Here is a 9026-nt window from a genome sequence, read left to right as displayed (position 1 = left end):
TATACATCGATAATATCAAAAAGATTTGAGACGTTTATGCCAGACATTATAGATGAAGATCAAACTGGATTTATTAAAGGGAGACAGACACAGGACAACGTGAGAAAGACATTACACATAGTAGAGGAGATACAAAAACAAGGGGGTAGCGCGGTACTGATTAGCCTAGATGCAGAAAAAGCGTTCGACAGTGTGAGCTGGACATTTTTATATAAAACATTGATGAGGTTCGGACTGAACGAGAGGGCGATGAAGATGATCAAGGCACTATATCAAGAACCGACAGCGAGGGTTAAGGTGAATGGCAGCTTGACGGATAGAATCAGATTAGAGAGGGCTACCAGACAGGGATGTTGTCTCTCACCGACGCTCTTCGCCGTTTTCATAGAACCACTGGCACAACTGATCAGACAGACCGAGGACATCAAGGGAGTAAGGATAAAGGGAACGGAATATAAACTAGGCCTATTTGCAGACGACGTGATAGTATACATGAGGCAACCAGAAAAGAGCTTCCCGGCACTGATGGATCTACTGAAGGAATATGGCCACTACTCAGGATACAAACTAAACGTGACAAAGACACAGACCTTAGCATGGAACTATTCTCCAACGACGGAAATTAGAGAACAGTACGGGATAAGATGGGACATGGACAAGATTAAATACTTAGGGGTGAACATCACGAGAGGGGTGGAGAAACTGTTTGAGGCGAATTATACACAGATAAATCAGAACATAAAGAGAGACCTAGAGAGATGGACAGTAATGCCCTTGGACTTCAATTCAAGAATAGAGGTCATTAAAATGAACATACTATCAAGGTTACTGTACCTATTCCAGTCATTACCCATACAAATACCACAGAATCAATTCAGGGAGTGGGACAGACTGATATCGAGGTTAATATGGGCGGGGAGAAGACCACGGATCAGATATAAAACACTACAACTACCAAAGGAAGAGGGAGGGATGGCAGTACCCAGCCTACAAGATTATTACTATGCAGCACAACTGAGAGCAGTGACGTGCTGGTGTAACGACAGATATGAGGCAAGATGGAAAGACATTGAAAAAGAAGGGGAGGGATACAAGGTACAAGCTCTGGTGGGGGATAGGGAACTATTTAAAGAAAAAGAGGGACTATTAGATCCAATCACCAAATACACCTTGACCATATGGAACAGAGTAGTAAAAACACACAAATTGGAGAAGCAGTCAGGGGTCCTGAGATGGGTAGCACATGACAAGAGATTCAAACCAGGGAGGTTAGACCACGGATTCAGAAGGTGGGAGAGGGGGGGGGGGGCAACAGCAATATGCAAAATGATAGAGAAGGGAGAAATGCAGACACTACAAAAATTAAAGGAGAAATTTGGACTAGAAAACAGGGACCACTTCAGATATCTACAGGTTAGAGACTACTACAACAAAGAAATAAGGGGGGCCAAAGACGAGGAACAGAATGGAATAATAAAGATGATAGTATGGGCATACGAAGGGGGGCAAGGAAGAGTAATATCAGCAATATACCGGGCTATAATGACCAGCAAGGGACACACGACCGATTACATAAGGGAGAAATGGGAGAGAGAGCTAGAGATAGAAATAACAGGGAAGGAATGGGGGAACATATGCGAGGTACAACACTCAACAACAGGATCGAGAATATGGAAAGAATTTGGATGGAAAAACATAATCAGATTCTTTATAACCCCAGAGCTGAAGGGAAAATATGCACCAACACAAAAAGCATGCTGGAGGATGTGTGGGAAGGAGGGGGCAAATCACACGCACATATTCTGGGGATGTCAGAAGCTGAAGGGGTATTGGGAGGAGATAGGGGAAGCAATGATCAGAATATTAGGATACGGGATACCACAAACAGGACTGGTGCTTTACTTAGGAGACCTGACACACGAGGGAATACAAGGGGGGGACAAATATTTAATAAAGATAATGTTGATAGCGGCCAGAAAAGCAATAACGAGACTGTGGTATAAGGAAGACCCACCGACAATAGCAAAATGGGTAGGAATAGTGGAAGAAATACAGGATATGGAAAGGATAACACACATGCTGAGGTTACAGGAAGAGAAATTTGGGGAAAGATGGGGAAAGTGGGAGGATTATAAAAGGAACGAGAACGACATCACAGAGGAAGAACCAAATGCAACACAAGAGAGCGAAGGGTAAAGGAGGAAAGATGTTCAAGCAGGGTCTATGAACCCATGTCACACACCTGTACTTTAGTTAATATTATCTATTTTGTTTTTGGGATATTACAAGTGCTGAATGCTTTTATACCTTTGTGGTAAATATTGAGTTGAATTTCATAAATAACCTTGTATACTGTTTAGCAGAAGTGGTTGCAGGGCTAAATGAGGAATGAGACGCAGGGACAGTTGGATAGATAAAGGTCACACCTAATGTGACCAGATTAGTACTGTATGGTAAAGGCCCAAAAGGTCAAAGAGTATTCACACCCCCCCACCAGAGGACATCATGCCAGCCCCCGCTCGTGAGACAAGACCCAAAACAGCGACCACACGGACGGGGGCCACCGGCGGAACCCCTCTGTGCTCAGCGGGGGACCACACCGACGGGGGCCACCGACGGGCCCCCTCTGTCTCTGTCCCATCACGTCGCCACAACCCAGGGGGGGGGGGGGGGCTGCCAGCCCCCACAGGAGATCGCCCACAGGAGACCGCTCACAGAAGACGCCCACGGACCAACTGTATTCTATTATTGGCTAGAAATTATAGTATATAAGAGGAGACAAATTGGTAGTTCGGGAGCCCTCAGACCGGACCGACCCCAGGGGTCTGTTGGGCTCCACCGCTCCTTCCACCAGAGAGACTGTGCTGCTTTTTATGTGAGTAAATCATGGACCCTTGGTTGGTTAAAATAGAATGTAAAGATACTTATCTTAGAAACCAGGCTTACTCATATAAAAAGGGGCCTACAGGAAACTATGTATGTTCAAATTATGTTAACGAGTGACTGTTTTATGTACATGTTGGGGTTTGAGATGCAAACCTGATTGTAATTTCTGTACACAGATAGCCCTGTTAATGTTCTCTGATAATCTTTTGTCCTATTCACCTTGGTCTCCTGGCTCTGATCAAATAAATGTTGAATTGGACTATAGTTCATGGTTTGTCTGGCCTACACGTTTATTCCTCATCTGCTTAAGTCAGATGAGGAGATCAACAATTCTATCACGTATGATCCCTTTCTCCTCCTTCCAGATAATCAATCTCACTTGTACTGTACTACAATAACCTCAAATTATTGTAGAGGTTCTGTGGGAATTTACCACACCTTATTATTTATGTCTGTTTAACGGTGTGATATTAAATATTCAGGGATGATGTGGTTTGTGTATGGGTGAACCAAAAGGCAAAGTGAAAGTTAATAAACAAGAGAAAAAAAAAGAAAGGACAAAGGAGAAGGGAAGTAAGAAACTCAAGGAGGGTCTCTGGACCCAGATCACACATACAAACCTTAGTCAGCATTTATTGTCTTTGAGTAGGAATTACCTGTTTATGCCTGTTTAAGGGAGATACACAATCAGCCTTTGTATCAAATACCTAGAAAACAACAGTAGGGGAACCAGACAACCAACCATGTGATACCCATGTAAATATTTATGTGCACTGTTTTTTCTTTTTGTTTTTATCGTGATACTAGTCTCTTCATTTTTTATTATTTATTTTTTGTAAGTGCTGTCTGTCTAAATAAATGTTAATAAAAAATTTAAGTTTAAAAAAAAAAAAAAAAAAAAGAGCCACCACCGTAATCATGAAAAATACATTCCATTTACTCATTAATTCGACATGCTTTTTGTATTATAGGCTACATTATTCTGATTACTATTAAAGCATTACATCACGCGCAGGAGTGGGTTGTGAGAATTAGACCATGCCTAGGGGTGGTCGTTAGACCCCCTAGGCATGGTCTAATTCTCACAACCCACGACTGCACCAGTGGCGTCGTTAGCCCTGGGCTTCCGGGGCTTTAGCCCTGGGCTTCCGGGGCTTTAGCCCCGGATGTTTTTCTCCTAGCCCCGGATCTAAAAAAAGAAAAAATTGTTTACCTTTTTTTTTTTTTTTTTTATGTCAGCATCCCCATTGTCTGTGCTGAATGTTTGTTAGTGTTTGGTATTTTTTGTTGGTTTTTAGTACTTTAAAACATTTTTAGTAAGTAGTTTTCATTTGATCCTATAATTCTTTCATTCACCGATTTGTGGACTTTTTTTTAGTGTCCTGAAAGGCGCCTTATAAATCAAATGCATTATTATTATTATCATCCAGGAGGGAAAAGACACTTTGGATAGTAGGGACTGCATCTCTGCCTGTCCTGACCAGGAAACACTTTGCAACTGTGATCTCCTCTGGCAATAGTTGGATATTGTAATGTGTGGCGAGGGGTTGCAGCAATTCCACTGAGAGAAACTGGTCTGAGGCTGGATAACATGCCTGTATGCCTCTCATAAGTTGTTATCCAACTCATGAGAACCTGCTCTCAAGCTCTTGCAGCATTCTGTCGACGACTGGATAGAACAGTCTCTGTCTCAGCTGATCTCCTGAGCTGAGGTCTGAGCTTGTGCCACAAGATGACTCAACTACATACTCGTCCATCCTTTTCTGCTTCCTCCTTTGGCTGGTAGTATGTTCCTCAATCCAAAGGCCATTACATATGGCCTTTGTCCTGTCATACATGTCCACTGCCATCTCTGAGGTGCGATAACCTTTGAGTGTGTCCTGCACTGTGCTTTTAAATAGTACAGATATTGAAGATGTGCACTTTAACGCAGCAGCACCTGGAGCCATCCATACCCATGTCCAGTGTCCTATAATAAGCTTTAATCGAACCTCGGATAGTCCGGTTGGTTTGGGGTGGTGTGAAAGCTCATTCACTCTTGCAAGTGAACCCTGCTGCGGTTCATTTGAGATGTGAATGCAAAGCGGACCAAAGGCAGGAAAAGACCCAAAAATCGAATATTTTTTTTATGAGAAGACTGAAACATATGTATATAATGAAACACACAATAGTTTTTTTTCGATTGCCTAAGCATGATTTTGAAAACGGGGCCCGGTGTTTCAAAACACACAATTAGCACAACCACACACACAATTATCAGAACACCTCAGATCCTTTGCTAAATTAAACACTTGTCAAAACCATACACTAATTTTGTTACCATATGAAACACACGTTACATAATGACTTAATTCTGTTTGAACCAGTTACACACACTGCTGTGCTTAACCTAAAACACATTTAGCAATTCTACTTCTCAGTGATTAGAGTACTGTAAGTGAAGTACGCAGAGAATGTGCAAATATACAATAAATTCACCAAACACTACACAAGACCAATGCTGTGTAGACTGATGAAAATATAATTTATTTATCTACATATACCCAAATCAATGATGCAGACTGATGAAAAAAATAACATTTTCTCTCCATATACCCAAATCAATGATGCAGACTGATGAAAATATAAATGTTCTCTCCATATAACCAAATCAGTCAACATTTAAACATGGAGAATCACAACAATACATGTCCCAGTTTGCATGCTACTATGTGCATAACACTGTAAGCTCAGCAAATATCAGACACACATAAAATACTGTATCCAGTACAGGTTAAAATTACAGTAACACAATTTTTTTTTTGAAAAAATTTAAACAGAAAATACTAGACATTATCTCTTTGCCTAGCTGGATCTGGCAAGATACTTTTTTGTTGTGATTCTCCATGTTGACATGTTGACTTATTTGGGAAAATGGGAGAAAATGTATATTTTCATCAGTCTGCATCATTGGTTGTCTTGTGTAGTGTTTGGTGAATGTATTGTATATTTTCACGTTCTCTGTGTACAGTACTTCACTCTCCTTCCATTTTGGTTGAAGACAGGTGAACTCACCTGCTGCATTTTTATAGTGCTTAAACCTGATTGTGTATCTACAATTAAGCAATGGTGTGTTTGTGCATCTGATGGCTGTGTTTAACCAATTGGCTAATATGTGTGGTCATTTGACATTCTGTGTCTAATGTAATGCAAGTGTGTTTAGTGTTTTGCAAATCACTGTGTGTATTGTTTTGCAAAAAGTGAGGCTGACATTGTAGGGGTGCAAATCTGGGCCTATATTTTGCTCCTTGAGTGTAAGGTTTTGATAATTGTGTAATACTTTTGATTTGAGTGTTTATGCAATTGAAGAAAACTGTAAAGACTAGAGATGAACTGTTTATTTATTTTGTACATAGGCTGTGCATATGTTTGTTTGTTTGTTTATTTGCTTATGTGTATGATTCTTAACTGTGTTTATATTTTGTTATTGGTGTATATGTGTATGTATGTACAGTATATGTATATATATTATATATATATATATATATATATATATGTATATATATGTGTATATATGTATAATTTGTACTCCTGTTGGGGCTTCTTGGACCAGATCAATGTTTTATCTGGCTAAATAAATAAATAAATAAGAAACTGATGATTTGGTCCTGTTAACTTTGAATTTTCTATGGGGACTGCCCAGATCCCTCTCATGGACCTGGACCTCACTTTGAGAACCTCTAATGATTCTAGTTATTCAGTATTCATCTCTAATTACTCTAAAATTGCGTATTTCTGTGCTTAAAAAAAAAAAAAAAAAAAAAGGTGACCCCCCCCCCCTGGGCTGAAGCCCCCAATGTTTTCTAACCCTAAAAACGCCCCTGGACTGCACGTGGTGTAATGGCTTTTATACCACTGGCGCATTCATCCAACCTTATTGCTATACAATAAACACACATTAATTAAAGATTTTTTGAAAAAACCATCCGCCAGAAAAAGTTGTTCCCAAAAAAAAAAGAAGAGAAGTTGCCTCCATGTGGAAGCAGCTCGGAAGTGCATCCAACTGTTCTCAGTAAGACATCCAACAAACTAAGACATCCAACTGTCTCTCAACTAAGACATCCAACAAACTAAGACATCCAACTGTCTTTCAACTAGACATCCAACAAACTAAGACATCCAACTGTCTTTCAACTAGACATCCAACAAACTAACACATCCAACTTTTCTTTTCTTACCTACTTTCTATAGCACTTCATTCTTAGATGCTTCTATAGAAAGTAGGTCAAACAACAACAAAAAAGTTTTCTTTGCCCTATAGGGATTTTTTTTCTTTGCCCTATATAGCAGGGGGGGGGGGGGGGGGTTCTCTTTTCCCTATAAGAGTTTATTTTTTATTTTTTTTAACTGACTTTCTATAGAAGCAGCTGGGAGGTGCGCTGTTTTAAGTGAGCGTGGATTATTGAATTGATTGATTGCTAATTTTATTACTGTCCGCCTTGTTTCCAACTGGTTAAGTTTAGGCCCTCTTTCGAAATTGGTTAAGGTTAGAGTTTGGAATCAGGGCTGGTGGTCTATCGCCCTGCTCTAAAGACAAACTCTAACCGTAACCAACTTCGAAAGAGGGCCTAAACTTAACCAGTTGGAAACAAGGCGGACAGTAATAAAATTAGCTGTTTCCAACTGGTTAAGTTTAGGCCCTCTTTCGAAGTTGGTTAAGGTTAGAGTTTGGAATCAGGGCTGGTGGTCTATCGCCCTGCTCTAAAGACAAATTCTAACCTTAACCCATTCCCTGCCACCACTTTAATCATCTTATACCATTATCTGCCAGTACTGTAAGTCTATGGAGATGTTCACCTTCTTTGCAGGGCTATAACTTTTTAAATTGTATTTCTAAATTGACATTACTATGGCCCATTCAACATCGATTACCTATCGTTCAGGATGTAGGAAAATTTTTCTTTTTCATTCACACATTCATATGAAAATACCGTCTAGAGTATAAATATGTTTTTATCGTTTTCTGCAGTATTTCCCAGAACGTGAGATATAGGCACAAATGCATATATTAGATCATCAAATGCAGTTTGATACCAATCGACGCTATATTAAAAATGTCAACTGTACATGGTCCTAAGGGTTATGACTGATCATGCGCGGGTGAACGGAGGGGGGGCGTTTATAATTCCGTGATAGTCGTTAGATGCTTCATGTAGTATGGGTGATATATTGATCAGAGCAGTTTGTATCGAAAATGATAAACAAAAACGCTGAACCTCACGTCAGTCTCCTCGTACCGTTGGGCGATGAGAGTGGAGCAAACCGATCCCAGTTATGTGGTGGGGATCTAGGCGATCCATTTCCGGTTTGTATATTACTAATACACGCCCAAATCATGTCGATTATTGAGATATGGCAAAGTTCCATATCCACGGTGTGTGTATTGAGTCCCGGGACGCTAAAACGAGTGGCCGGACGGAATTAGGGGACGGACCAAGCTGCAACGGGCATTTCCGGTTTGGCAACTCGCCGATCAGCCACCAGGTGGCAGTATTGAAGCGTTGCAGAGTTGTGCTGAGTCCATCAGCATCTGACAAGGCTCCGTGAGTGGAATATGAATACCATGGTGAAAATATGAAATTATGATCAGAATCACGTCGTACGACGTTATTGGCGGGAAAAGGGTTAACCAACTTCGAAAGAGGGCCTAAACTTAACCAGTTGGAAACAAGGCGGACAGTAATAAAATTAGCAATCAATCAATCAATTCAATAGTCCACGCTCACTTAAAACAGCGCACCTCCCAGCTGCTTCCATAGAAAGTAGGTAAAAAAAATTGTTAAATAATTTTTTGCAATTAATCAATCAATCAATTTGCACAATTTTTCTTTTGTTCCACAATGACTCATGACCCATCAATTACATCATCCAACATTGTTTAAGCAACTAACACATTCGCCGTGACAGAATCGTTTTTCATTTAGTCTTTATGACCCTATTGATCCATATCCTTTCGTAATGTTTACTGTCCGGTTTGTCCGCCATCTTGCTTCACTTCTAAAAACTCGCATGGCGGAGTGATAGTAAAGCGTGACAAATACGCACGTGTAAGTTGACTGTTTCAGCCAATCAGAATCGAGAAATTTGCATGCCGTTGTATA

The sequence above is a fragment of the Notolepis coatsorum genome (genome assembly GCF_963971535.1).
Source record: "Notolepis coatsorum genome assembly, chromosome: 18".
Lineage (NCBI taxonomy): Eukaryota > Metazoa > Chordata > Actinopteri > Aulopiformes > Paralepididae > Notolepis > Notolepis coatsorum.
The sequence above is the reverse complement of the archived record's forward strand: the minus strand, read 5'-3'. Positions refer to the sequence as shown.